The sequence below is a fragment of the Alexandromys fortis genome, unplaced genomic scaffold (genome assembly GCF_014885135.2).
Source record: "Alexandromys fortis isolate MF-2015 unplaced genomic scaffold, M_Fortis_MF-2015_v1.1 scaffold_12, whole genome shotgun sequence".
NCBI classification, from domain to species: domain Eukaryota; kingdom Metazoa; phylum Chordata; class Mammalia; order Rodentia; family Cricetidae; genus Alexandromys; species Alexandromys fortis.
Genome location: NW_026067937.1, coordinates 6,907,872 through 6,935,743, shown reverse-complemented (window position 1 = coordinate 6,935,743; position 27,872 = coordinate 6,907,872). Strand labels below are relative to the sequence as shown.

General features: G+C 46.4%; 1 protein-coding gene across 1 annotated transcript in view; it reads left to right on the top strand.

Annotated features, from left to right (window-relative positions):
* The first annotated feature begins 1,009 nt into the window (after positions 1-1,009).
* Positions 1,010-27,872, top strand: part of Slc1a2 (solute carrier family 1 member 2) — a 112,568-nt gene continuing 85,705 nt past the window's right edge. The window contains exon 1 of the mRNA XM_050147123.1: positions 1,010-1,186. The gene's annotated coding sequence lies outside the window, so the exon portion shown is untranslated. The remainder of the gene's footprint in view (positions 1,187-27,872) is intronic.

The following is a 27,872-nucleotide window of genomic DNA, read 5'->3' as shown; positions in this document are numbered from 1 at the left end:
AGACCACCTGCCTCCCTTCAGAATCTCGTCTATTCTCTTTCCTTGTTATTTGCAAAGGGAAACAAGTTAGAATGGATTAGACATTCAGATGCAAAGAAGGGGTTGGAGTCAAAGTTGGTATTTAAATCTCATCAGTGCATAAAACTCGAGACTTGACAGTTTAACTGCTTATAAAGCTGATTTAGAAGAATAGTTACCAGAAGCTGCTGGTGATGTGGCTAAATTGTTGCTTTTGATTGCTAAGGAGCATTTCGGAGCATTTAGTCATTCCCAGCGGAGTTCCCGTACTGTGACTTCCTACAGGGAGAGAAATGACATCTGTAGTATGTGCCTTTGCTTCTAACCTGGACAAGAATGTTTACACATGCATGTGCATGCATACATACATATCCCCCAGCACACCCTGTAGTGGACTCGTTTGCTTCAGTTTTCTGGTTCTTCACTGTGTTTGATGGCATTTGTGTTCTGTTGGACTAAGAGGACAAAAACCATTCCTAGAACCTTCGACAGGACAAGAAGCCGGTGATAAGCCAGCTCCTTAGCTGCAGCCACCCTTTCTTGTAGGTGGGGTGAATGCTGCTAGATTCAGATCCAAGGCTGCAGATTTTGATGTGAAAATGCAATCAGATCATACGTTCCGAATTTTCTCGTTTCCTCTGCTACAGAAGTCATTGTGAGAGCTGAGAACCAGGCACTCCCCACCCCCGTTCACTCTCTTCCTCTGTCAGAAGACTCTTAACACAGTTTGAGTCAGCTCCAGATAGCAAAGCCTATCAACGCAATCACCATTGCTCACCAAAGCGGCCCAAGCATTTCTCCCAGCAGGGGGCGCAATGGAGCTGTCCGGCCACAGATTGGGCAATGGCCATCTTCCAGCCACTCTGAAGCAAGCCAGAGGGCAAATCGTCCTTTCCCAGGCCAGCACCAGCTGTTGCCTGGATTTTAACGAAAGGAAGCCCCGATGTTTTGACTTTATACATTCCAAGTCACCCTGAGTTGTCAAGTCATCCAGAGATCCATAGCTCTTTGGGGGCTACACCTAACTGAGAGCCTTGGGGCTGCGAGGAAGCTGTCCGTCTTGGTTTCCGTTGCCTACCCTGGCCCTGGATCCTCCTTATCACCGTGTCCTCAGCCTCCTGGGTTCTCCTCAGCAAAGTTCGAGAAAGATCCCTGTTTCCGGATTCAGGTATGTGCAAACTGTTTCTGTCTGGGTTATTGACAGACTTCTTTTCGGCGAAGGGGCAAGTATCGATTAGAACAGGAGTGTGCTCTAAGGCTGACGGAAAGGTACCTGAGGAAAGAAAGAGAACATTTGAAAGGCTGGAGAAACCCCAGAGTAAACAGTTCAAGAATGGAGTCATGAAGGAAGATATTCTTCTCAAAATGACTAACTAGGCACCGCAGAGGACTAGCTTGTGTTTCAAGCCAGTTGGCAACAAGATTAAAGGAGGCGTGCAAACGCTGTTTTAGTTAAAGGATACATCCCTCAGGAGCCCAAGACTGTTCCCAGGTCCATATGTCCTCTAAAGCCGTTCCCTTTGCCTGTGGCTAAGCTACCGAGGCAAGTCAGTGAGGGGACAACTTGCCCACATTTTCTGAAAGCAGGGAAGTCGTTGTTCCACCCAGCTGTGGCTTTCGTGTCTCACGGAGGGCATTTGAAGTGAAGCTTTGGGGTTCTTCTGTCATCGGCTCACAAGATGTTTGTTGAATGGATAAATGAGTGAGAGTCTCTGGAGGGAAGCTCGTTGGAGAAGTCTTTATCGTAAGAACTTCTGATTTCGCCGTCGAGAGCATCTCAGATTACTGGGGAGCAAACATAAATAGCAAAGCAGGGCATGTGGCGGAGTGCTTGGCAGAAGTTTTTAGTAATAAGTGACTTCAACTTGTTAGTTTGCACTGTTCCCTGCAAATTATGTGGCCAGTTCTAACAGGGAGTCATGCAGGAAGAAGCTTACACGAAAGGCTCCTTCCGGTGGCAGTGAACAAGGAAAGGGATGAGAGCAGACCTCAAGAACACTTGCCATCTTACTATAAACTAGAGTAGTCGACCATGAAATACTTGGCATGAAATAGCTTCGAGGAGCCAGTGTTGCAGTTATGAAGAAGTTTGAATCCCTCATTAAACCCAAGAAAACCCTTTTTTTTTTTAAGTAGGGGCAATGCCACTTACTCAACAGGGTTTGGCACACAAGGTATGTGTGAAACACTCTGGGCACAGTGCCTAGGATATGAGTGACAGTAATGGTCACTGTCATTGTTCTTGGAATTGTAACTCTGGTTACCTGCAGCCTGCTGTGCTCAGTGTGGGTTTTCATCAGCCTCCTGACTTTACAGACTATTTGGTAACATGTGGTGTGCACCCACAAGTATGTTTGCTAAGTCTTTCCCATGAGCCATTGACGATAAGATTAGAAAAACAGCCCGGGTGTCTTTGATGGTGTGAGTGGCATGTTTGTGCTTGTGGGCTGCTGCAAGATCCCCCCTTCTCTATGTCTTCAGCTTTTTACTTGCTACACACCTTATTCCAAATGCATAGTATCTTTCTCAGCACCAAAAGGGAATTCTATGAATAGTTTCATCCTGATCAGAGTTAAGGGTCCACCCCTACCATAGATGCCGTAAATCTAGGTGGATCCCAAGGCTCTGCTTTATGGTTCATAGCTAGAACAGGTCAGAGGATGGACAGAATTCAAATTATTGGCTTGTGGTAAAGGATACAACTCTGAACAGCCACACAAGGATGCATAGATTGAGTACAGGAGTAGGATTCAGAGTGTCCACAACTTATTGGGTTCACCAATATAAAACCCCTGACTGAATCATTGATCCTTGTTGACTAACCTCCAATCTCCAATGGGCAATTTGGGGTGGTGCTGAAAATTCCAATCCTGGATCTTCCTAGTGAACATCCCTACCCGAAGCTGGCAAGGGGCCCCTCAGCCACCAGATATCTCATTAGCATACACAGACACCTAGCGGATCCAAAGTAGGAACACTCTTAAACTCCAATGGGATTTTAAAGATTTTAGTACTGTGTGCCGGGAACCCAAGACAAAAATCAAGTGTTTATTTTTTATTGTATACTCTTCCTGTAATATCAGAGTCTCTTCAAGCAAGGAGTTCCCAACTCCACATCCATCCATCCATGAAGGTAACATGTGGTCAGAAGGAACTGTCCCTTCCGAGGTACAGCCACTGTCACCCAACCACACCCATCATGTCTTATGACCTGGCTCTGCCCCTCCACAGACACCCCACTGCCTCCTGTGATGGCTGTCTAGATTTTGTACGGGAGCCTTTGGTAGTGACATCTACACAAGAAAGTCAGGTGAAGACTTGAAAAAAGTCTTCCCAATGAACAGAGGAAAGAGTGCAGTGTGGTTCAGTAGTCTGAGTAAATCAAAGGCAAAGTAGTTGGACTGAATAATTAAAAGTACTTACTTTAGCTCCCCTTATGACTTAGGAAGTATTTGTAGGAAACCTGAGTCTGTTAAACGTCAGCTGTTGGCTTCTTTAGGGATAAAGGGACACAAAACTGGTCAGATGGCAGGACGAGGGGCAGGAGAAGGAGGAGAGGGAACATAAGGACAAGCTGAAGGCAAATGTGGGCGGCCTGCCCTTTCCACACTGGAGGGACAGATTGCAAGCCAACCATTTATATGTTGGAAGCAACTTCTAGGCTGATGGAAATACACTGAGCTAAACAGTGTGTCTCCTAGAGCAAAGTGGCTCAGGTGCAGGCAGATGCTGCAGGGCTAGGCAGGCGTTCCCCGCCCCCCCCAGGATGCTGTTGGGTGATTCTTCTGAAAGGCCTTCTTCTTACACTCATGGGGCTGGGAGTTGACTAAGTGACTTTAACCTGCTGCTGTGGCGGGGGGGGGGACTTTACTTCACCCCAACACCCCTAAAATGAGGCAGAGCTGGGGAGATGATTCTGTCAGCAAAGTGTCTGCCTTGCACAAGGACCCAGCACCCTAGTCAAAAACTGGGAATGGTTGTGTATACTTGTAATCCCCGAGTTAAAGAGGCAGAGGCATGCAGACAGTCCTGGGGTTCACTGACCTACCAGCTTAGACTATCCGATGAGTTCCAGGACAGTGAGGGAGATCCCGTCTTAAATAAGGTGCTTGGAATGACACTGAGGTTGTCCTCTGGCCACACACACACACACACACACACACACACACACACACACACACACTCGTGCACACAGAGATACAGTCAGACAGTGGGGTTACTCACAGTATAAGTTAAACTTGAGACCCTGACAAGCCTATTGAAGTAGCCTTCAGTTAGCAGAATGAGAAGCTGCCTCCAACTTAGCAGTAACCCTTCGGAAGGGGCATGCTTGCTGTGGGTGCCACTCTGAGTTTAGGCTGTGTGTCCTTGGACCGGCGTGCCTTCTCATCTCAGGCTCTGCAAAACTGAGAGTGCTCCGTGCGTGTAAAAGCTGGAAGCAGAGGCCAACCTGACTGACACACTCTTGGAGATAGTACGGTGTTTCTAATGGTGGTCAACATTTGATCTGCCTCTTCGTTATCCTGAAGCTCGTGATAAAAGTCAGTGGAAAGGCTGGTGCTTTTATCCTGGCTCTCATTGGCTGCCGGGCCAGAAAGAGTTCCAATCTATGTCACAATATATCTTCTGAGCTTTAAAGACTGGGCAAAAGAAAACAATGAGGTTCCTTCATGTCTTAATTTGTTTTGGTTGCTTTCACAAATTTCCATAAGCCGAGTGGCTCATAAATAATAGAAATTTCTTTTCTGTGCCTCTAGAGGCTGGGAAGTCCAAGTCCAAGATGGAGGCAGGTGTCTGGTGAGGCCTTACCCTTTTTTCATAGATGGCATTTCTCCTCTGTGCTCACAGAAAGGGGAGAATGAGCTCCCTCTGTTTCTTTTGTTAGGGCGCTCATCCTATTTGTGAGGGCTTCGTCCTTGTGACCTACCCACTTCTCAGTGACCCACTACCTGATCCTATCTCTTTAGCAGTTAGGATTTCGGCAGGTAGATTCTGGAGGGTCGTACACACAAGCTCACACTATTGAGCCCAGAGCTCCCAGCCGTGTTTCAGATAGCCCTGAGCCTTCCCTCTTTCTGCCAAGTACACAACGTTTTTGAAGATATCTTTTCCGGCTGATTTGTGTCCTTGCTTCACCGTGGGCCACCCCTTCTCTATGTGTGAGGCTGGGGCCTCTTTCAAGGCTAGATGCCAGCTCCTCGGAATGTCTTAGTGACAGAGATGGGAAAGTTCAAGTTCGCTTTGCTTCCCTGGCCTTTTGTTTCCCGGGCATATAGGGATGGTGCCAATGTACAGATCCTGTTGAAGGCAAATGAAATAAAGTAATGGCAATTATAAAAGTAGCTGATTTCAGTGTTTTTTTTTTTTTTTTTAACCGTGCAAACATTCTATGGGAGTCTCAGGAGAGATAACTCAGTCTTGCGTCTGACTTGAGCTCTGTCAAAGGGCTGCCCCTCTCTTCTTGTTTGTCCAGTAGGAGCTTCCATGACCTATGACATGCTCCTCAGCATCCTAACTGCTCAGAAACAGCCTATGCTTGTTCAGTTTGGGCTACTGGCTAATCGTTTTCGGGAGCCAGACAGCAGTTCGGGCTGTCTCTGGTTCCCGTGAGAGCTTTTCTTTCACCAGCTGTCTGAACCCATCACACGGTGCCCAGGTTCTGAGGGTGGTCCTCGGGATCCGGGTATCCTCCAAGAACTCAAGGGAGAAATACCTCTCTCAAACAATGTAGCTTGCGTCCGAGTTACTCTGGCATCATAAAGAGGATCCGTGCATTGGTGTAAAGCCCTTTCCTCCTTTGCCAATGGCTTCTTGTGTAACAGAACTAAAATGCAGTAAATGCATTTTACGGGGCCTCTCCAGTCCCCAGAGATAACAATTGGCTCTGGTCACTCCTAATAGAAATGATGCTGTCTCTAGCTTTTACTTCACTTGGGTTCCCACTTCCTCGTGGCCAGTTGACTGGCAACCTCGCCGCATCTGTGGAAATAAGGGAAGGAGAGACAATAGAATGCACCCTCCAGAGATGAGCAGGCGTCTGCCCTTCTGGTCAGTTATTGCTGGACCATCCAGACATTGTAAATAGGGCAAAGTTCACACTCTTTGAACTGAAGACAATTTTTGTTGTTCTCAGTCAGGGTAATTCAATTAGCAATATCATGTACTTGAAAGGTACCTTTCCACTCCAGCAGGTTCATGTTCCAGTTTTCTTATCTGCATATCCGCCATCTGTAGGACCAAGGTTATGGGTGCCAACAACAAGAAGCCTGCTCCATGTGGTGCTGTAGAGCAGATGGAGGCTTTAGACACCTGGGTGTCTTTGGTCCCCCTGTGTCCAACTGACATCACATCAGAGACAGGGTGCCTACCTAATACTTGTGCTGCAATGTCCCAGGAAAGCCAGGATCTGAGCAGGGGGGAGTGAGAAGGTCTGCCTTTTTGGCAAAGTTTTCTGATCTTGAATGGAAGTGTTCAATGGGGGCAAGAAGGGGGACTGCAAAGAGAGATGGGATGGTACCAAAGAGGTAGCACTCAGTTAAACACAGCAGGTTCACACTCAAGTGAACGGGAGGGGGCTTGCTCCCTTTTAGATAGACAGTAGTCCCTGATTTAAGATGCCCTGACATTATGATGGTGAGAACACACTCGTACTTGGATTCTGCTCTTCCCTCTCAGTACAGTAGACAGGGTACTGTGTAAGACAGTCAACACCACCTTAGAACAGGTCTTATTTCGGATGAGTTTGTCCAACTGTAGGCCAGTGTAAAATTCCCAGCATGTTTACAATAGGTTTATTTAAGCTGTGATGTGTAGGTGTCAGATCTATTAAGTGAATGTTCAAATGACAGGTTTTTTTTTTTAATTTACTCAGGGTAAATTGGGCAATAATACCACTATAAGCCCTATAGCCCGAAGGCTTGCTGCAGTTTGGAGTAGTCTCATAGAAGGGAATGGGGGTGGGAGAAAGGCTGGGGAGCCTTCACACCCTCGCTGAAGATAGTTTTTAAAAAGCCTTTTACTAGCACCTTCTCCCTGAAGGCTCTCCTGTGTGTTTGTGGATCTGAGACTCGGGCTGGGGAGTGTGTTCTGAGGGGCTTTTCCTCCAGCACCTTCCACCTCCCTGTTTGTGGAAGCTGAGCTTCGAGCGGCCTTTCCGTGTTTACCCGTGTTAGGATTTTTATTGGGGTTGGGGAGGTAGGTGGAGATTGAGTTGCTCCGGGCTGAAGTTTGAACAGAAGCTGTTTGTTTTATGGGAACACAGAGGCTGATCTGAAAGTGGGGAGGGTAGAGACTATATCATCTTTTTGATTTTATTCCTAAATTTCATTTGGTTATGTTTCTAGAGAAGCACAAAATCCAGAAGGGAGTGTTCAAATTGGGAGGGGAAGTGGTGGATGGCTCCCCCCCCCCATATTTCTAAATCCTTTCATGTGTTGTCTGAATGCCCTTGCTCATTGCCGAGTCCCAGTTTAATTCAAGACTTCATCATGGACTCGGGTTCTGGAGTTGATTTGCCGTCACTGTCTGGACCAACGAGGCAGCAGAAAGGGCTGAAGGTGCTGGGATACCAGAGCTTTTTCGATGGGTTGTGTGTGTTGGAGACCACTTCCAACCATCTGTCTTTGAAATGATCAGGGAAGGAACCCCGCTGTTAGCACTGGAGGGAGATCAGTAAGTACCCATGCCTTAAATGTGGGGGCTGTAAACAGAGAGCCCCTCTGGACTGTAACACGGAACCCTCAGGTGGCAATAAAATGTGGCATCTGCCAGTCACTCAGCAGATGCTTGTAGATCGACTGGCCTCTGCTAGGTGCTAGGAAGGCCTTCTGGACTACAGTCAGCGACTCAACACCTGGCAGCCACACAGAGCGTACAGAGCATAGCAACCTGTGCGCTCAGAAAACGAATCCTGGGTTTTCTGCTACATGACATGACACTCTGGCCTGAACCTCAGTGTAGGGTACCTGTGGGTTTTCTGCTACATGACATGATACTCTGGGGTGAACCTCAGTGTAGGGTACCTGGCACCAATGAGGAGTCTCAGGATGTTTGAATCCGGTGCGGCTATTTCCTGGACATGTGATTCAGTCTTCTGGAAATTCAGGCTCCTTAGCCAGAGTTACTATCGACTAGGTATAACCACAGCTGCCTTGGAGGATGAAATAACCATCTCTTGCCATTTCGTCTTGTGCTGGAACATGTAAGTGCTTGGAAAAGGTAGCTGGTTTAGCTTTTTGCCTCTTATCACTTAAGCCCAATTATATTTCCCCAAAACACACAGATTTGGGCCCTTCAAAGTTAATATCCTTCAACACCTGCCAGTGACATATTTATTATTACCCTCTCCAAGCAAACGTGTGCACCTCACTGATTCTGAATCTTCCAGAAAAGGGGGTTTTGAGGATGCCACGGCCGACCAGACACTGAAGAGACCAGAACAGCCCCCTCAGTAGGCTTTCCCAAGACCCTCAGACTCCCTTGGGAACGCTGGACCCTTCTCTGAGCAGCCACAGGACAGGCCTTGGACACTTCACATGTCTGCTCTGGCAAGAGGAAATATGAACAGCAAACTCTAGAAGGCTTTAACTGCTTCTTGTCTCTGGAAATCCTAGTCTGTACAGAATTGTCCCTGCCCTCCACAGACACCAAGCAGATTTCATTTTATGCCTGAGTCTTGCGTTGCCCTGACACAAGGGGGCGCTGCAGTCTCTATTTTGCTCAAATTTGGCTGGCTAGGCTCTCCATCTGACCCTCAAACCATCCCTGGTCCTCCTCTGTACTAGCCTGAGGTCATGTTGTGCCTCTTCCTATAGGAGTCAGTGGGAGGCTGGCAATGTGCTCAAAATCCCACACAGACAAATGCGCTTTTTCCAACTAGGAGCACAAAATTGCACAAGCAATTGACTTTTCACAGTAGGACAATTTTAAAGTAGACACAAGGAAAATGACTCCCATTCACCCTCTGAGAATTGTGTTCGATACATGCACGTGCAGGCACACACAGATGGTTATGAGCAACAGTTACATTGTTAGCATTTTCCCTCCAAACCAGCCCAGGAAACCTTTTCCATCCATTGTTGTTGAAGTGACTTTGGATAATTGAGATAGCTGAGATTGAAGCCCCGAGATCTGAGGGCTGAGAAAGAAAAACCCTTGATATGAGCGTGGACAGGTGTGGACAGCTTCCACTCTGACCGTCGAAAGTGTGGCATGAACCACAGCACTTGCTCGCATACTGAGGGGAGGCAAGCACTTTTACCTGGAAATGCCATTTAAACCCTTCAATTTTCTGGAAGATACCTGGGGCCACCCAATCCCGTCTCCCTTTCCTTCTGGGGTGGTTGGTGCTCAGGTGGGTGGTAGCTCTACAAATGATGGTGGCACCCATGGGAGATCCCGGAGCCAGTGCCCTGCAGAGCTAGTGTTCTGTTTAGGGGCTGACTTTTTCCCTCAAAGAGCAAGTGAATATTTTAGGGTTTGTGCATGGCAGTACGGTTCATGCTGTTGCTGCTATTCAAGTCTGCCATTTCAGTATGGATGACAGCCATGGACAATATGCCGACGAATGACTGCGGGTGTGTCTCAATAAAACTTTATTTGCATAAGCAGTTGACAGGCTCTATTGGACGAGTGGGCCATGGTAAGATGATACTGTGGATGCAACTGGAGATAATCATGCTAGGAAAATCAAATCAGTCTCAGAAAGATAGATCTAGTGTGTCCTCTCAAGTGTGGTTGGCTTCTAGATTTTATAGAGATACATAACACCATGCCTGTCTGTATGACATCATAAAAGTAGAAATAAAACTACCTAGGGGAACAGAGAGAACTAATAGGAGGGGTGGGGATGAGAAAGGGGACAGAAGGGCCTATGGGGAATATACCCAACATAAAATATATGTGTGCATAAAAATATGGAAACCAGGGCTCTGTGCATAAAACATACAAAAAGAAAAGTTTAAAACATTATTTCGGTCCAATAGAAATAAAACAGAGTCACATACATAATACTGATTTTTCTCAGAACCAGAGTAATAAAGGAAGAGATGAACTTAGTTCTGAAAGAGGATTTTGTTTATCTCAGGGCACGGAAACTTCTGTTGTTCCAGTGTTCAGCAGATATGAAAAACCATCGATGACTATTTTATAATTTTAATTTTTATTTGCTTTACTTTTTGAGAGTGAGTGCTTGCTTGTGCTTCTGCACACGCGTGTGCAGGTGTGTGTGTGGTCATGTGTGAAGGCTTGAGCACCTTCCTCTCCCTGAATGTGGAGCTGGCTTTGGATAGTCTGGTCAGTCTGACTGCTCCTGCTTGGTGGTTCCCTGTCTCTGTCTCCAGAGCTGGGGTTACAGGGTAACTACTGCACCTACCTGACGTTCGTGTGTATTCTTGGGGATCCAAAATCCGGTCCTCACGCTTGCACAGCAATCGCTCCACCCACCAAGCCGTCTCCCCAGGCCCTTACATAGTCTTGATAGCATTTCCAAAATCTGCTGTGTGCTTTCAACCTCTGTGATGTTTCATTTCATTACACGGGTGCAGTGGGGAGCACGGCTCCAACTAGTGCTTCTCAAAGCGTGGGCCCCAAAATTGTGCTGCGCAGTGACATGGTGATTGACCTGAAGAAAAAAACCCCAAAAAACAAAAACCTCAGAAGCAAATTCTGAAGACAAAATGGCAGAGAATAGAGTACAGTTGTTGCCAGACGTATGTGTGTGTGTGTGACGATGACCATTTTATTATAGTATGTAGAGTGTGTTATTCTGTTTGTTCTATTTTATTGTTTGGTATTTTGGTGTATTTAACCGAGAAATTAAATTCTGTCAGTGATATTCTTGAACTGGCAGTATATACCCAGTGTACACCATGTGTGGAAAGGCCGGGGTTGCTTCTACAGCTCAAGTGTGCCTTCCTGTGTATTCACGTATATGTCTGGATCACAGTGAAAAAGTGAACACAAATGTTCTTGCTGTGAACTGTGGCCAAAAGTTTAAAACTCAGTGTTAACTGTTTCTTTGTTTGTTTTCTGAGTTTTAAGTCTGCCTGAGTTGCTTCTCGTCTTTCCCCCTTGGGCTCTGCTGGGGCAGGGCCAGTCACCTACTGATCAAATGAATGTGTATGACTAGCCAAACAGTTACTGAAAGTCATGGTGGCCATTTCAAATTACAAATCAGCATCACAAGCTGTGAATGTCACTGTCTGGAAAAGAAATTCTCATTTGACAGAACACAAACTGAAGCCTGGACAGCTGATGACCTAAGAAAGATCCAAACCCCAGCCAGGAGAAGAGCCCCTTCTTGTATATTTCCCTCTCCTCTAGACACCCCAGTGGGAAACTGAGTCAGCTGATGACAGGTTCATGAGCTACTAAGACCTGAAATATTTGAACAGAGGAAGCCAAAACTGAAGAGATACTGTTTTGCCCAGATTCTCTCGTTGACTCCTTCCAGAAACACTTCTGAATATCTTTAGAGAGTTACTGGGGAACACAAGCTGAGTGTCGAGCATGGGGATTCTGGGACACACAGACATGGAGGCACAGGCCCATGCGTAGGGTTGCTGGGACACACAGACAGAGAGGCAAAGGCCCATGTGCTATCAGCTCACCTTGAAGACAGCATCTGTGTTTCTATAGACGGAGGTCAGAGGGACTCAGAGTGAGGCAAAGACAAGCTTTTAATGTCGTCTTGTAGGTCCATAAAAGATAAAATCAGAAGTGGCTAGAATATTTTCAGTTTGGTTCTCAGCATCCTTCTCAGGAGGTTCACAACTGCCTGTAACTCCAGCTCCAAGGCATCTGATGCCTCTGGCTTCCATCATCTACCCTTGTTCACCCACATACAAGCACACATGCATTTATATCATTAAAATAAATAAAATTAAGTAATGTAAGAAAAAGATTAAGTATACTCTACGTAGAATTTTTGATATGGTTAAAGTTTCATAATAACAGCTAATTGCATCCAGCAACGGGATGCATTTCTGTTATTTCCTTTTCCTACCAGCAGGGTGCAGTATGAAGCCGAGAAAGACATTTAACTTCCCCAGCTGTCATGTCCTTCCACTTAGTGGCCCGTAAACTGCGGTTTAGAGACGTCCCTTCTGCACACATCACATTCATTCAGACACACGCAGTGTCTCCAGGAATTCACCATTCGTGCAAAAACATCCCAGATATGCCACACAACTGTGCTTTAAAGCAAGCAAGCAAACGAACAGGCCTTGCTGTGGTTACCATGGCAGCCAAGCACTCTCCCGTCAGTCATTCTGGCGTGAATTATTAATGAGTTGTGTCCAGCATACAGTTAATAAGCACACCCAGTGTTTTCAGGACGAGGTAAATCGTAGCCACTGCTCAGGAAAGTGGCGATTGTTCCTTGCTGATCCATCTGGTGGGGAAAGATCTGCAGGGCCCAGGCATAGTCCTTGAGGCCCCTTCACTGGTTAAGGACTCTGTACCCCTAGCGTTTGGGAGTTGCATAAAAAGTTGGTGCCCTGAATCATGTTTCCAGAAGTAGGATGTTTGAGCCAGCCCCCTCCCTTTACCCCCTGTTTTCCTCTGTCCTTCAGAAGGGCTTGATTCACCCCTGCTTAGATAACCCTCTCCCACAGATTAAGGCCGTCATCTTCAGTGATTAGCTGACCAGAAACAAGTTCATACACTAGTTCTGAAAGGCATTGGAAGAAGAAGGAAGCTGCGTTGAGTTATAAATTCTAGCCCCTCGTTTTATTTAACAATACAAAGAATTGGAGTTTAGCGAAGGGTAAGTTACCCAGGCAAGAGAATTTTAAGACAATTTACTTCAGCTTTCCAAGCCTCAGTTTTCACATATGTAAGATGGGTTTAAATTTAAAAATTTATTTCAGTGGTCAAGAACTTTACCAGTCAATGCCCATAAGCTCTTCCGTGTTCCAGCCGTGGCTGCGAAGTTGATTTATCACTGGACCATTCTTCAACATTCCTCTAGTGTTGAGCTCCTGAAATCTCTCATGATACATCTATGTCTTGAGGCAGGGGTTTGAGACAGGGTCTCACTGTATCTCAGGCTGGCCTGTAATTCTCTTTGTAGAGCTGAAGGCACAAGACCTGAACCTTGGGCAGATTACTCACCCTTTCAACCTTTCTGAGCCTCCATTTGCCCAACTGAAAGAGTGAACAATACGGGTTTCCTTGCAGGGTTGTCTGGAGGAAGAAATGGGAACTTATGTGACATATATTTGTCATGCTGTGGAATCTGAGGTAGTAACACCTGTTACCTCCTTTCTATGTTCTAGAAAAGCTGCCCATTTTCCCAATTTGACTGGGAGATTGACTTTTCTAATTTTCAACTTAGAAAGGAATAAAGAGATTTCTATCTCATTTTCTTACTACCACCACCATCATCACCACCATCACCACCACCATCACCAACCACCACCTCCATCACCATCACCACCACCACCACCATCATCACCACCCCCACCATCACCATCATCACCATCACCTCCATCACCACCACCACCATCACCTCCATCATCATCACCACCATCATTACCACAATCACTACAATCACCACCGCCATCACCACCACTACCACCATTACCACTACCATCACCACTATCATCACCATCATTATCACCACCACCACAACCACCATCACCATCACCACCACCACTACCACCACCACCACCAACTACCTCCTCCTCTCCTCTAGGTTTTGGGAGGGTAAGGCTTGGATTTTTAAAATCCTCTTAAGTTCTCCAGTTCTGTAGCTGAAAGTCTCTGTGTAGCTGTCCAGTAGAAAAAATAAATAAGGGACCAAACTTCCATAATGGTCTTTTTTCCTTTCTTGAGACTTGGGAATGAAGGTGGGGATGAAGTTACCACCTCGGTAAGAGGCTCGGCCTCTCCAGTCAGCTGTCAAGCATCTTCGATGATTTGATGATCCGATATCCTTAATCCACAAGCCAGAAAGCTGAAGCTCTGAGATTCATTAAGACTCCTGGGTCCACTCACTGTTTTGATTTACGGTCATGTGTTGTGCAGATGTGGGTCTGTGTTATTCAGGAGGGTGGAGACACACGTTCGTTATCTATACATTCCTTCTCAGAGAATCTTGGGGCCCAATGATGAGATCAGAACTTAGATCAGCCAAGAGGATGGTTATTTTCCAAGTCCCCCGTGACATCCAAACTTTTCCACAGTTTGACACATGAATGGTTTTTTTTTAACAGCTCAAATATCTATAAAATTATAGTATCATTAAAAAAAATCACTCTCAGCTCTAACTGGCTCTGTTGATTATAACCTAACCACAGATGCAAATCACACTTGACAAGAGAGCTTCTGTTACCGTTTTGCTTCATGTCCACGAGATTCCTTGAGAGAGCTGTACTCAGCGACACCACACTCTCCTTTACACGGGCGTGTGTTTCTTCTTCAGACAACTGCAGACTTGTTGAGTAGAACAGACGAGGAAAGGACAGGCCTTGGCTGAAGTCTGTTTTGCTGTGACAATTGTTTGTCAGTGGCCCCTTCCATCTGATTGACTGTGAAGGCCCCACACACGTCCCTTCAGGTCTAGAGAGCCTACAGACAGGATCTGTCAGGAGATGGGGTATATAGTGTGTCTGCTGGGAGGTGATACCATGGTGGCTGTTCTTTAGACCCTCAGCATTATCTTGTACAGTCTACTGGACACCAGACCACACTGATTAGATCCCCACTGAGACTCAAATCTGTTGGTAAGCAATGGGAATTCAGAGACAAGTAATTGGTTGTGCTCATCTTGAGGAGTTTGCTGCAGAATGGGAGCTGTGACCTAAGCAGAGCTTATTCTGCGTCAGGGATTGCTTAAAACGCATCAAATACGTTGGTTTGCGTGATCTTCAGAACACCAATGAGGAGTAGTGTTCCATCCCTCACCACCCCCGCCGTCTGTGAGGGACTGCATTCCAAGACAGCAGACCCCAGTGAGACCCAAAATAGTAGACAGTACCAAACCCTGGACAAATTATGTTCTCTCCTACACGTGTGTACCTTGAAAATGCTTTAACAATTTGGCTTGTAAGAAACTAACAATATATAATAATATACCATCACAATCTGTAATAATACATTCTCAGCATCACTGCTCTCACCTTGGGGCCATTATTAAGTAGAACTAGGATTATTTAAACAAAGGCTCTGGGATTCCATGACTATAAACTACTGCTATCTGAGTTGCTATTGAGGGACACAAAGTGGTTAGCATCCATAGTGTGCGTACATGGGATGAAGGATGACTCCTGTCTGTCCTTGTGGGGCTGGCTGCCACAAGATGTGGCCATGCTACTCAGGGTGACAACGGGAAAGTTATGAGTGGTTTGTTTATGGAATGAACCTCTCCCTATTTTCACATGTGGTTAGGCTATGGGTGGCAAGCTACGGAAAGCCCTACCGTTGCAGGCAGAGAGACCACAGTGGCATCTTTCTTTAGTGGACAGGAAAAGGAGGACCCAGAGGTGCTGAGCAGCTCAATATTCACAGCTGCTAAGCGGGGAACCAGGCCCCAAGCCAGCACCTGCCTCTGACATCTGCACCTGCCCTGGCCCTTTCAGCTGGGCCATTCCTTCTCTTTGAAGTCCTGGTAACATTCTCATCTCCCTAGACCTTACGACACATTTAGGCTTGTTTCTTTTACAATGCCATTTTGAAAATAATCCTTCAAAATAAAAGAATAATATGAATTTCTGTCCCAAAGTAATAAACATACATATATACAAAGTAACAAACCCAAACAAAAGCTACCCAAATTCTTAAGCTGTCAGTTTTGTTTGCATCCTTGGAGTCTGTGTGGTTGTCATTTGTACAGAGCTGTGTGACAGCATGGGGACTGATCCCTGTTCCCTCCGTGCTTGGGGTTAGATGGGAGGATGGCTGAGAGCGGGAGGCTGGCCCGAGTATTGTCCCGATTGCTTTTCCATCGCTATGATGAAACACTGACAAAAAGCAACTTTAAAAATTCTAATTGTTCTTAATAATTAAAAACCTGGAGTCAGATATTAGGGGGTAAAATCTGAATGATCAGAGAAGCAGAACAGCCAGCCACTAGTTCTTACCTCTACGAAACCCTCAGACTGAATGGGGTATCCTGTCTCTACAAGTCCTCAGACTGAATGCCATGCCTCCTGTGTCTTCCTGCCTTATATTCGTCTCTCTGCCCAGCCATATCTTTTCCTGTCTCCACCTCCCTAGTCCTGGAATTAAAAGCGTGTGACTCCCAAGTACTGAGATTAAAGGTGAGAGCCAACACTGACTGGCTCTGTTTTTCTTTGAGACTAAATCAATCTTGTGTGTCCCAGGGTAGCCTTGAACTCACAGAGATTTATCTGCCTCTGCCTCCCAAGTCCTGGGATTAAATGTGTGTGCCACCACCGCCTGGCCTCTATGGCTAACTAGTGGTTTGGCTCTGCACTCTTATTTTCAGGCAAGCTTTATTTGTTAGATCACAAACCAAATATCACCACAGGCAACTTAGGGAGGAAAGGGTTTTTTTTTTTTTTTTTTTTTTTTCACTTACACATCGGGTCACAGTCCATCGCCAAGAGAAGTCAAGACAGGACCTCAAAGCAGGAACCTGGAGGCAGGAACTAAAGCAGAACCATGGAGGAGCTGCTGTTTACTGGCTTATTTACCTTGGATTGCTCAGTCTGTTTTCTTATACCACTCAGGACCACCTGCTCAGGGGTGCATTACTGATGCTGGGCTGGACCTGCCCACATCGACCATCTATCAAGAAAATGCTGCATAGACTTGCCTACAGGCCAATCTGATGGAAACATATTCTCAACTGCACTTCCTCCTTTTCAGATGACTCTAGCTTATGTTATAGAGACAAAAAAAAAAGCCTTAACCATCACAATAACTAGAAAGTTCTAGACATGCTTGAACCTCACAGTGATGTGTCAAACATCACCTCACCTCAAACCAAACCAAACCAAACCAAACCAAACCAAACCAAACCAGGTTAAACCAAAGTAAAACAACAAAACCTATGTGTACTCTATGAAGTGTGCTATTTTTATTTAGGAACAATCAGATATCTTTCCTACTGCATTCTTTCTTGATGTCACTATTAATAACTCAGTCAATTTATATGTTTTTAAATGGTATCTACAACATGCAATTGACTTAATAAGTCCCCTATTGCTGGGCATTTATATTATTTTTAAGACTTCATCATTATGTGCAACACTGTGACAAATCTCTTAGCATACAATTTTTCTCTATGTGTTTGATGGTTTCCTTAGCTGTAGATTTTTAGCTTGCATGGTGTCCTGGTGGCAAAAGTTGAGTCAGACTGAAGACTAAGACTCAGAGGAAACATTGAAGGATGAGGGATATAGCTGAATGGAGGGGCAAGTGTTTGCCCTAGAGTGTGAGGAGTTCAACCCCTTGTACCAGACCTCCAAGTGTCCCTTGTTACTGCATCACCAGAAACAAGTATCTCACGTGTTTGAGGCAGAGCTTAACCACTCACCCATGCTTTAGGATAAATGTTAAGATGTATGGTTTGAACTTTCACAAACGATAAGTACATTTTTCATGAGAAGTTGATGCTCTGTTGTGGCGAGGACGTTAAAGGTTGGTTGCGCAGGTCAGGCGGGCAGTGTGAAATGACAGCAAGAAAGACCCACGAGCAGCAGGTGACATAGTAGAAACATCAGCGCAGTGGCTGAGCACCTGCTTTGTGGTACAAATGGCTGAACTGGAAGCTGGATTCCCATCTCAGTTGCTGCCATCTTGCACAAGTCGATCAGTCCTGAGCTCCAGTGTCTCCATCTGTGAAATGGGCCCATTGAGATGCATGCTTCATAGGGTCGCGGTGAGTATTTTTAACCTTGAGGATGTGAGTTTGTGGGCTGCTGGGTGCCGGCCCCTGTCATCAGTTATACTGTTATACTCGTCATCATAAGCATCTCTCCTCCGTGAAGAGTCCCGTGTTCACTCACTGCACGCAGAACCTCAAGGCCATCAGGGATGTTAGCGTCTCTTGGAAAGACAACTGTGGGGCCTATTCTTTTCTGGAAGTGCAAAGGAGGAGGTTATAGAGTCCCCTGCTTCCTGGAGATAAAGCAGTTTAGGGGCCTCTGAACAATACAGTGGGTGTCAGTGGACAGGTTTGTGGGTTACTTATAGTTTCTCTGCTCTAAAGTTTTTAAAAGTTGACATGTAATGACAGCCCTGTACAGTTTTCCTCAAATATTCTTGGTGGCACTCCTAAAGGAAAGAGGAGGAAACCTTATCAGCTGACGTAACTGAGGTGTCCAGGGATTCTGCCGGAATAGATACAGCAGGCCCAGGGGCTGATATGCGTTACTGAGTCACTTAGCTGGGCTTGCTTCTGAGTTATCTTTGTTTCAGGTAGCCATGGGTCCTGACAGTTCAAGGCATTTGCTGCCTTCACAGTCAATCCCAGCAATGAAAACTCTTTCCTGATGCTTCCAGAAGGGGCCCCAGGGAAGAGTCTCATTGGAGAACTCCAGTTCCATCTGTTAATGGTGTGACCAGTGAGGAAAAGCTCACTCTGATTGGCTAGATGTGAATTATTGTATGTACTTTTGTGGAGCACATAGAGATAGGTAGTTCTCCAAAGAGGTGTAAAAAAGACAAAAGGGAAGGGAAAGGAATAGGAAGGAAGGAAGGGAGGGAGGGAGGGAGGAAGGAAGGAAGGAAGGAAGGAAGGAAGGAAGGAAGGAAGGAGGGAGGGAGGAAAGGAAGAAAGGAAGAAAGAAAACAAGAGAGGAAGAGGAGAAATATGTGTGGCTACTACAATCTTGAAAATTCTCATAGTTAGGTAACTCTCACCAAAGCTCATTCTAGCTGAATGTATCAGCTCCTTTCCCTCCTCCACCTCCTCGTGGGTGTGGTTTTTCAACGAAGTGTTGTTTTCTCACACCTGAAGCCTCAGCTCTTGCAAGGACTGCTGGTTCTTGGAGCTCAGGGTGTCATTAGTGGCATAACAGCCAGCCTGTGTGGCTTAGCTTTTCCCTACAGATGCTAAAAATACCCAGAGCACTGAAAACAAGCAGGGCGTGCCGGCATTGGGGACGGACACTCAGCCACTAAGCCGCTTTAGCACTGGCTCTGCAGGGACAGCCACTGGCTCATCCGCCTCCTCCCTGGGTTGGGTTTTGGATTCTGCCAGGACCCCGTTGACGCGGGTCTGGAGACAAGGGGGCAGCTGGTGGAGGAGAGGAAATGAGGGAAACCGATAACTGTTTGTTTGCCCTGACTTGCTGCTCTCTGTAGACGTGAACTAAGATGTGTCAAGAGATCAGAGCAGCAGCGCAGATTAGCTGGGATTTAAACTAAAACTCCTTACCAAGAAATCACCTAGACAAACCCTCCTGCATGTGTTCATGAAGAGGCCCAAGGACCACATCATTCAGAGAAGGTTAGTGTGCATGCCGACCAGGGCCACGACCCAGTGTTATTCTTCCAAAACAAAGAAAAATCCAAAGGTCTTTCTGTAGAACCCAGTAGAGTTGAACCACACACGGAGCCAGGGTCTTCCACATTCAAGCGTGTGCCTCTCTTCTGTGTCTGAAGAGGTTCATGTCTTGGCATCCCGTGCTGAACAGCTACAGTCAGAGAGGCTGCTTGCTGTGGGTTGTCTTATCAAGACCGTGAGCTCTTGGGGTTTTTCAAGAGCTAGCCAAGGGATTGCATGACATGATCAGCTAGGTTATGGAAATATGTAACTCATAACAGATCTGACCTTTCCTAGACTGTTTGGAATCACCTTGTGTCTGTTTAACAATATAATGAACCCTACTGGTGAGAGCATACAGGTCACGGCTTTGGCTGAATGAATGGAACTGACTTGATGCTACTAGAGAGATGGTCAGAGACAGGAGAAACAGGGGCAGTGACTTCTTACCGAGTCTGAGGATGCCTGGGCTTCACCTAACTTCCATTGGTAATTGCGACTCGATTAATAGATCGCCCAGAAGTTGTTCTCAGAACAGTCTTTCCCTTGGCCTGTGGATGGCAGGATCCCCGGATTTAAGTGAAAAAGCTAAGTCTCAGAGGATAAGCTGAGTCAGTCCTTGGGACAAGATGTACTTTGCGTTGTTTCCTTCCATACGTGAGGGGAAGAGTATGTGCGTACCCTGGACATATGCTTCTCATTGGAAAACTCGGTCGAATGGCTGTCTCCCTAGGCTTGTTCTCATGGAGAGCCTTTGGCATCTTTTCAAGCCTCAAGTGAAGTCATCTGAGCTTCCAAATTGCTAGGTGGTCGCGCCCAAGGAGTAGGGCAGAGGCAGGGGTGTGTGTCTCTTTGTGGGTGGGAGCTTATGAATATGAAAGAAAGAAAGAAAGAGAGAAAGAAAGAAAGACAGACAGAAAGACAGAAAAAAAAAAGAAAAAGTGGCAGTGTATTGTCTATTTAATCTGCATTGCCTAAATGTGGCAAAGAATTTAGAAGGTTTGTGAATTAAGACAACCACATCATAACAGTAACAGCAACAATAACAGAAGGGTCCAGCCTTTGCTTCCTCATAACAGTAACAGCAGCAGCAACAGAAGGGTCTAGCCTTTACCTCATCATAACAGTGACAGCAAGAGAAGGGGCTAGCCTTTACCTCATCATAACAGGGACAGCAGCAGCAACAGAAAGGACTAGCCTTTACAAAGCACTTCCCGCGTGCCAGGTTGCTTCCCTGTGCAGCGTACATTTTAGCGCATTTAACCCACAGACAGTAGGTTTCATAGTCACACTTTTCTGTTTGCCTTCTCCTTCTCCGAGCTAAAATCAGGTCGGTTGGCTGAGTGCCCTTTCCAACTGCACTCATCCAGACTTGGCTTTTCATAGAGTTTAATTTAAGACAGCCACGTTTGGAGACATCCTCCTCTTTTGCTCTTAGTTCTTTGAGGAGACTTGAGTGTGAGGCCCGAGATTTAATCATTTGAGAGATTCTGTTATACGGTAAAGAGGAATAGAATCGCTAGTCTTCTGACCCTTGCGTCAGCGCATTAGAAATGGTTTAATTTTGTGTTGGTTGATCTCAGTTTTCATGAAAAGGAGGGGCACCGGGTGTCCAGCGTTTCTCATACGCTTGGACTGCTGATGTCAGTGCAAAGGGTGAGTTCTCTGGCAGGGCTGGGCTTAGTGACTCGAGCCCAGTTGCTTCTGGTTGGAATGGCCTGCAGCCACGTTCTCTTGGGCTTTCTTCTGCCTCTGGTGGGGCTGCGGAGCGAAAGGCTTCCCAGGAGTCAAGGTCCCCTGCCGTTCTGGGAGCCATCACCCAAACAACGTTCCAGAGTAACGGGTCCCTAAGGGGAAGCCTTGTGGAGGCATTCAGCCACAGGCGTGAGCCTGCCTCACAGGACCTGCGTGCGGTTCTGCCTTTGCCTACATCTGCTGTGCATTGTGTTACTATGTAAAATTTGGAGTTCTGAGCAGAGAATGGGTTCTTGGAATGGGAGGCTGTGGTGCTACTGATCATATCTTCAAATATAAAATCAGGTGAAGGCTTGAATTTGAACCAATGGGCACTTGCCTGCTTTAGTGCGTCTCTGTTCTATCTTAAAACTTATAAACAAGCGTCCACATTCTGTACAATGCTCGTTCTGCTTGCCTGTCATGTGCACATACACGTGTTCCACATTTAGCAGTGGCTGCTTGAAACTGATCGGAGATCTTCTTAAAGAAAACCCGCACTGGAAAGAAGGAAATGGTGTTTCCAGCCCTCCCCCCACACACCTGGAAAGTTAGAACATGTAGGTGTCTCAGATGGGTGACTCGGGGTCAGAACAGAGTCAAAGAAAGAAAGGCCTTCTGCTTGTGTACAGTCTGAACTGATTGACAAACTGGACAGCAGGACCTGGGCAATGGTCAAATCCATCCCTCTGTGTGCCCACAGGCCTGATTTGGAGGGTTCCTCCCCAGAGGCTGTTGAAGGTTCAGGTTCTGGTCCCTGTGTGACGGTCTTTACAGCTTGTGACTCTGCACTTGTGAGGGAGACACACAGGTGGCGTCAGCAGGAGAGCGGCAGTGTTGAGCGCTGGCCACTTAGCAGTGAGTGTAGCACCGGAGCCTCAGGGACTCCATGTTCATCTCCTCACCTCCTCTTTCTCATGATCCAGTGCAGGCTGAACACCTGACACCCCTGTGTGCTCTGTCTGACACCCCTGTGTGCTCTGACACCAACTGTGTGCTCTGACACCCACTGTGTGCTCTGTCTGACGCCCACTGTGTGCTCTGACACCCCTGTGTGCTCTGTCTGACACCAACTGTGTGCTCTGTCTGACACCTACTGTGTGCTCTGTCTGACGCCCACTGTGTGCTCTGTGGCCCTAACCTGTTTCTCTCCCAACCCACTCTCAGCCTTGAGGACATCTCAGAGGATGAGTGACAGAAGTATTGTGTCTTATGTTGGTTGAAAAAAACAAAGGAGAAATTGAAGAAATTTACAGTTTCTGTGCTGTACCTGGGCTCTGTTGCTGACTTGTGCAGCCTGGTATGTGGTGTAGGAATGATGAAGATGGCCCTTTCTCCTAGGGCTGTGATGAATGAACTCATGAGCTAACTCACTCCTCCAGCATGTCTCATGTCACATCAGAGTGTAAACACTGGTGCCCCCTCTATTCCCTTAGCCTTCCGCATCGCGGCTTTCCTGACCCCATCAGGATACTGGCGTCTCCGTTCACTTGTCCAGTATTTATAGTTACTAGTGCTGCGTTCCTCGAAGCCTGTAAGAGACCTTTGCCTCTCTGCCTGTAAGAGACCTTTCTCCTGTAGCAGTTACATAGGTTTGCTGGAAATGTGAGTCAAAACGAGGGACAGGACGGAATGGCACCATGAAGCACGCGAGAGGGTCTGTCCTGCTGAGGCAGATCTGACTGGCTCAACATAAGCGCTGCCAGCTTCCAAAAATATCAGTCTCAAATTAAAACAGACTTAAAGTTAAATCAAGATGTGCACTTATGTAAGTGGAAGGAATATAATTTGTTTATAATTTCAAAGATAAATATGTAAGTTCATAAACTGACAACAGCAGTGGTTTGGTTCTTGCTGTCATTTGGCAACTCTGTTTTTAAACACTTAACTATTTTATTTTGAGATCATTTTAGACACACCAAAGAATTGCCACTTTTCTCCTAATCTGTGTGCCTAGAGGTCAAGGTTGGATGTTTCCCTTTCTGATGCTCCACTGCGTGCATGTGTGTATGTGTGTGTGTGTGTGTGTGTGTGTGTGTGAGAGAGAGAGAGAGAGAGAGAGAGAGAGAGAGAGAGAGAGAGAGAGAGAGGATCTCACAGAACCGGAAGCTCACTTAGGTTGTGTCAGATTGCTTGTAGAATCCACTTATCTCTGCCCAACCTGGAGTACTTACGTTACAAACACTCACTGCCATTCCCAGCTTTTCGATGGGTCCTGTGGTTCTGAATTCATGCCCTTATACTGTGTAGCAAGTCCTTTTCCCATGCCGAGCCAGCTCCCCAGCCCCTGACCCAGCTTTTCTCCAACTGCATCTTCTGTAGACATAGAAAGGTCTTGGGCTAACCCTGTGGCTGCCCACTGAGCACCACTAAGGGGTAAACTCCTCACTGACACTTCCGGTCAAGAACTTCCTGTGCAGAGCACACCTTGTCGTCAGTGTGTCCCGCCCATAGCCTGTGCGCCACATGTGCCCCAGGAGAGCTATGGATACAGCACCGTATAAAATGATAAATGAACTTAAACATTATGGGTTTTTGTTTGTTTATTTTTTAACCATTTTTTTTCTTGTTCTAACTCAACTGCCTGGTTCTTCATTGTGAACACTGTAGATGGCAGAGTCACAGAGTGAGGTCAAAAGTTGCTGCCCTGCCTTGGAAGAAAAATGCTGAAAGGAGTGTGAGCAAGAGCTGCAGCGCACTACGCTGTGCTTTTTTTAAATGTGTTTGCTGCAGCTGGTGAGCCGCAGGTGGGAACATTAAAAATAAAAGCATGAGGCACCGGTTCTGTTTGCATCCATTCTACCAAGAGATGCACAGCAGGGCTCTGGTCCTCCTCCAAGTGGTCCAGGAGCCACTGCCCTCTCTCACTTCCTCCACAGGTCTGCAGTTTACAGGGCAACCTGCCCACGATGGGACCAAAGGCATAGCACATACATCCCAACTGCACCTGAACCTACCCAGACGGCTTGACTGCAGCCATGCGCCCGTATCCTTTGTGCCGTCGTGTGGTATAGGGAAGCAGGCCCACAGAGTTAGGAAAGATGCAGGACTGGAATAACAATACCCAACTTAACATGTCAGTGGCAACCTTTGCTGCCACTTAAGGAAGTAGCCTAGTGGAGTGGGAGAAGTGAGAGGATATGATTTGGACAGACTGCTTAATTGGCTTTCTCAATGGTCAGCTATAAACTGGGTGTCGTCATACCCAGCATGGGGCTGATGAGAAGGCTCGGTGGTGATGGAAGTCCTTGCTGCAGAAGCGTGAGGACATTACTTTAAATTTCCAGGACCCATGTAGAAGTCCTGGTAAGGCCATGCACCCTTGTAATCTCAGGGCTGATCAAGAAGAGCCAAAAGGATTCCCGGGGCTCACTAGCCGGCTAGTCTAGCCAATCAGTAAGCTGCAGCTTCAATGAGAGATCCTGACTCAAAAAATGAGGTGCAGAGTGATAGAAGACATGTTGATTCTGCCCTTCATAGGCATGTATTGCATGTGTGCACATGCAATCACACACACACACAAAACGCATGCATGGATAGAAACACATACACACCAAAAGCACTTGATGATACTAAATAGTAATGACAGCCATAACTAACTAAATAGGACTGTTGGCCAAGAACTTTCTGAAGGCCTTCACATGATAATTGGGCGCCATAGTCATCCCAGTTTTGCAGGCGAGGAAAATGCTCAGAGAGGCTTAGCGACTTTGACAAAGTCACACAGGTGGAAGGTAGGAGAACAGGATAAAGTTCTGCAAGGGGCAGGCTGAAGGCTGGTGCTGTTGGTTTCTCAACCATCCTTGTTTAAGGATCTGTGGACACAATACCACCACCCCGAGTGGCTGCCCTGGTGAGTGACAGCTGATGTCAGAAGAACACAAGAAGGCTGAGGTGCCTTCGTGAGGAACTTTCAAAGTCATATCACATGCTGAGAGCACTTGCCTTTTGTTTCTCTTGATCTTTCTGATCATGAAAAGATCAAACCCTGCTGACATGCTGTTACGTCCAGCAAATAAGAATATGTAGCCAGTCTGAACACAAATATTTCCTGTTACCTTTGTTTTCCTGTTGGAGTCGTCATGGCAGGACAGACTGGCTTTTCCTGACAGAGGCAATGCAAAGCTGTCCCTTGGAATGCAGTTTGTGCCGTCCCCTCTGGAGGGAATAGCAGCTGAGGTGGCTCTGACACTAACTACAACACGGGGTTTGGAAAGGCTGCACTTGTGTGTAAGATGGCCTTTGGTAGGCTCCCAGTCGGTGCAGAATTTGTGGCTCACACTCAACTCATGTCAAGGTCTTGGGGAGCCAACAATGTCACTCCCACTTCTCTTTTGTTCAAAGAAGTGAGCCATTTGTGGACGAGGTAAACTAACCGTTCCCCTCAAACTGTGTTAGTCAAGCTCGTTCTGAAAGCTGACGGCTCAAGCAGGGACACGAGAAGTGGACATTCATTTCTGTCTTCACTGAACCACAGAGTCTGAGTCATGCCGCTGGGATGGGCTCTGGGGTCAGAGCCTGCCTTGGGACTGTGGGAAGGTAGGGACTTGCCCATGATGACAGTGCGGAGGGCAGCTTTGGGGTGGCTTCCTCCACTCCTTTCTACCCAAGCCCCAGCATTGTAGTCTCTTCCCGTAGCAGTAAGTGGACCGTGTTATCATGCCGTGAAGTATAAACTGAGTCACGGTAGACATGTTAGCTCAAAGTCAGATTGCCCAGCCTGCAGACAGTTCCCCAGTGCCTCACCATTGCACGGGACACCATGAGTTACAGAAAGAGTCCGCAGAGACAGAGGGGAGATGGCTGTCTCGAAAGCTTCTTTTTTAACAGGGCTGGGCTGTCCAATGCTTGCTGTAGAGAGTGTCAGTTGGAAGATAAGCGGCCTGGGTCTACTATAGCCAGCGAGACAGGTTCTGAAAGAGTAAGAGGTCCTGCATCAGCCTCCACCAGGCTATGCTGCGGGAGCAAACTTCCCCCAGTTTCATTGGATCCCAGCAACTGAAATGTGAACTTCAGGTTTTGAATGTGTATTCTAGGAATGGGATCCATACCAAGAAGTAGCTCCTGCCTGGGTGCCTCTTACAACAGAAGACCAAAAAAGACAAGATAGAAGTATGGGAAGACTCTTAACGCTTCTGCTTGGAAGTAGACAGGTGTGACTTCTGTGTTTATTTGAGTTCCTAGAAGGTTCTAGGACAAGAATCTGAGCTCACTTAGCTTATTTGCAGGAAACCCCAGTAATGAAGTGGGGGAGTGAGCCAGAGAAGGACCAGCAGCTGAGACAGATGGGCCACAGAGCTCTGGATCACCCTGGGCTTTGTGTTGACAAGTCTGGGCTTGCTGGTTAATGTTGAGGCTGTTTTGGGAGGCCAACTCTGCAGTGCATCAGGCTGTGTGAACACATGCAGACTGTCCTTCTTCTTACTTCTGATGGGCCTTAGGTGAAGTCAGTAATAGACGCCAGCAGGTGACTGCTGTCCTAAGATCATTGGTGCAATATGGCAGAAACAATGAAGGCTTGTGACTGCGGACATTTCATTGGCAAAATATTTTTTAGGGACATCCATAGAGATATAGAAAACATTTGAACACAAAGGCAGTTTCTTCAGATAACATAAACTTTGAGGTGCTAAGTGCTGAGAGCTCTTCGGAGGGCAGAGGGAGTGGCCATGTAGACCTAGGGGTGGGGCTTGTCTATGCTTTGTATGATGCTTAGTGGCATTCCTTGCCTCTAATACTTCTGAATACTTTTCTCTATAACAACCAAGGCCCAGAAATCTATGGGAAGTTGAATGTAATCTTTGGTGGTGGGAGACTTGAGATACTACAGCAACTGGTGTGGGGTATGCTCTCTTAGCCTTCTTATACACACACTGTCTGACTGCAGGGCTGTCTGTAACCTTGCTATGCTGTCTTCCGAATAGCAGAGTAGGAGCAATGTCAAGGCCTTTGAGATGCTTAGGGTTAGAGGTTCTGCCACATCCCAGCCCAAGAGGTCAAGCGTGTCTTTGCCCCATGATTTCTAAGGGAACCGAGGGAAATGACCTTTGCAGGTTTTGTTTCCTGCCTCACCAATGTTTGATGTGTGAGTTGTGCAAAGGGAACAGGATATGTTTTCTGGTTCCACAGGTCTGCCTCAGTGATGTCACCTGTGAAATAGAGATCACAAATTTTTCTTGTTGCTGCTTGTTATAGGAAGCCACTTGTTTGTTCTTACTGAAATAGATCTCTATATATCTAGGAAATGTAACTAACGTGACTACAAGCTTGGCTATTATAGATGACTATCTATTAACCCGTATTTCTTAACTATACATTACATTTTTAAATGAGCTGCACGAACACAATACTTTAATCAAGAGCAGGAATGCATGTATACAGATTAACAAAATTGACCTTAAATTTGTATCAATAGACCAAGATCCACACCAATGCAAAGTATCCACCTCTATAGCATATTCCCTTTTAAATGCAAACAAACATTTATAAACAATATTTGGGAATTTGAGTGTAGTTCTCTCCAAACTGCTTCCTGCTTTTTGTTAGGTGAAATAATTTTCGGTGGTGTTAATGGTGACCTTTGGGGGGGGGTCTTGGTCCATCAAACCACATTAATCTGGAAGAATTCCACAGGTTCTCATCCTCTGTAGGAACAAAAGAAGAA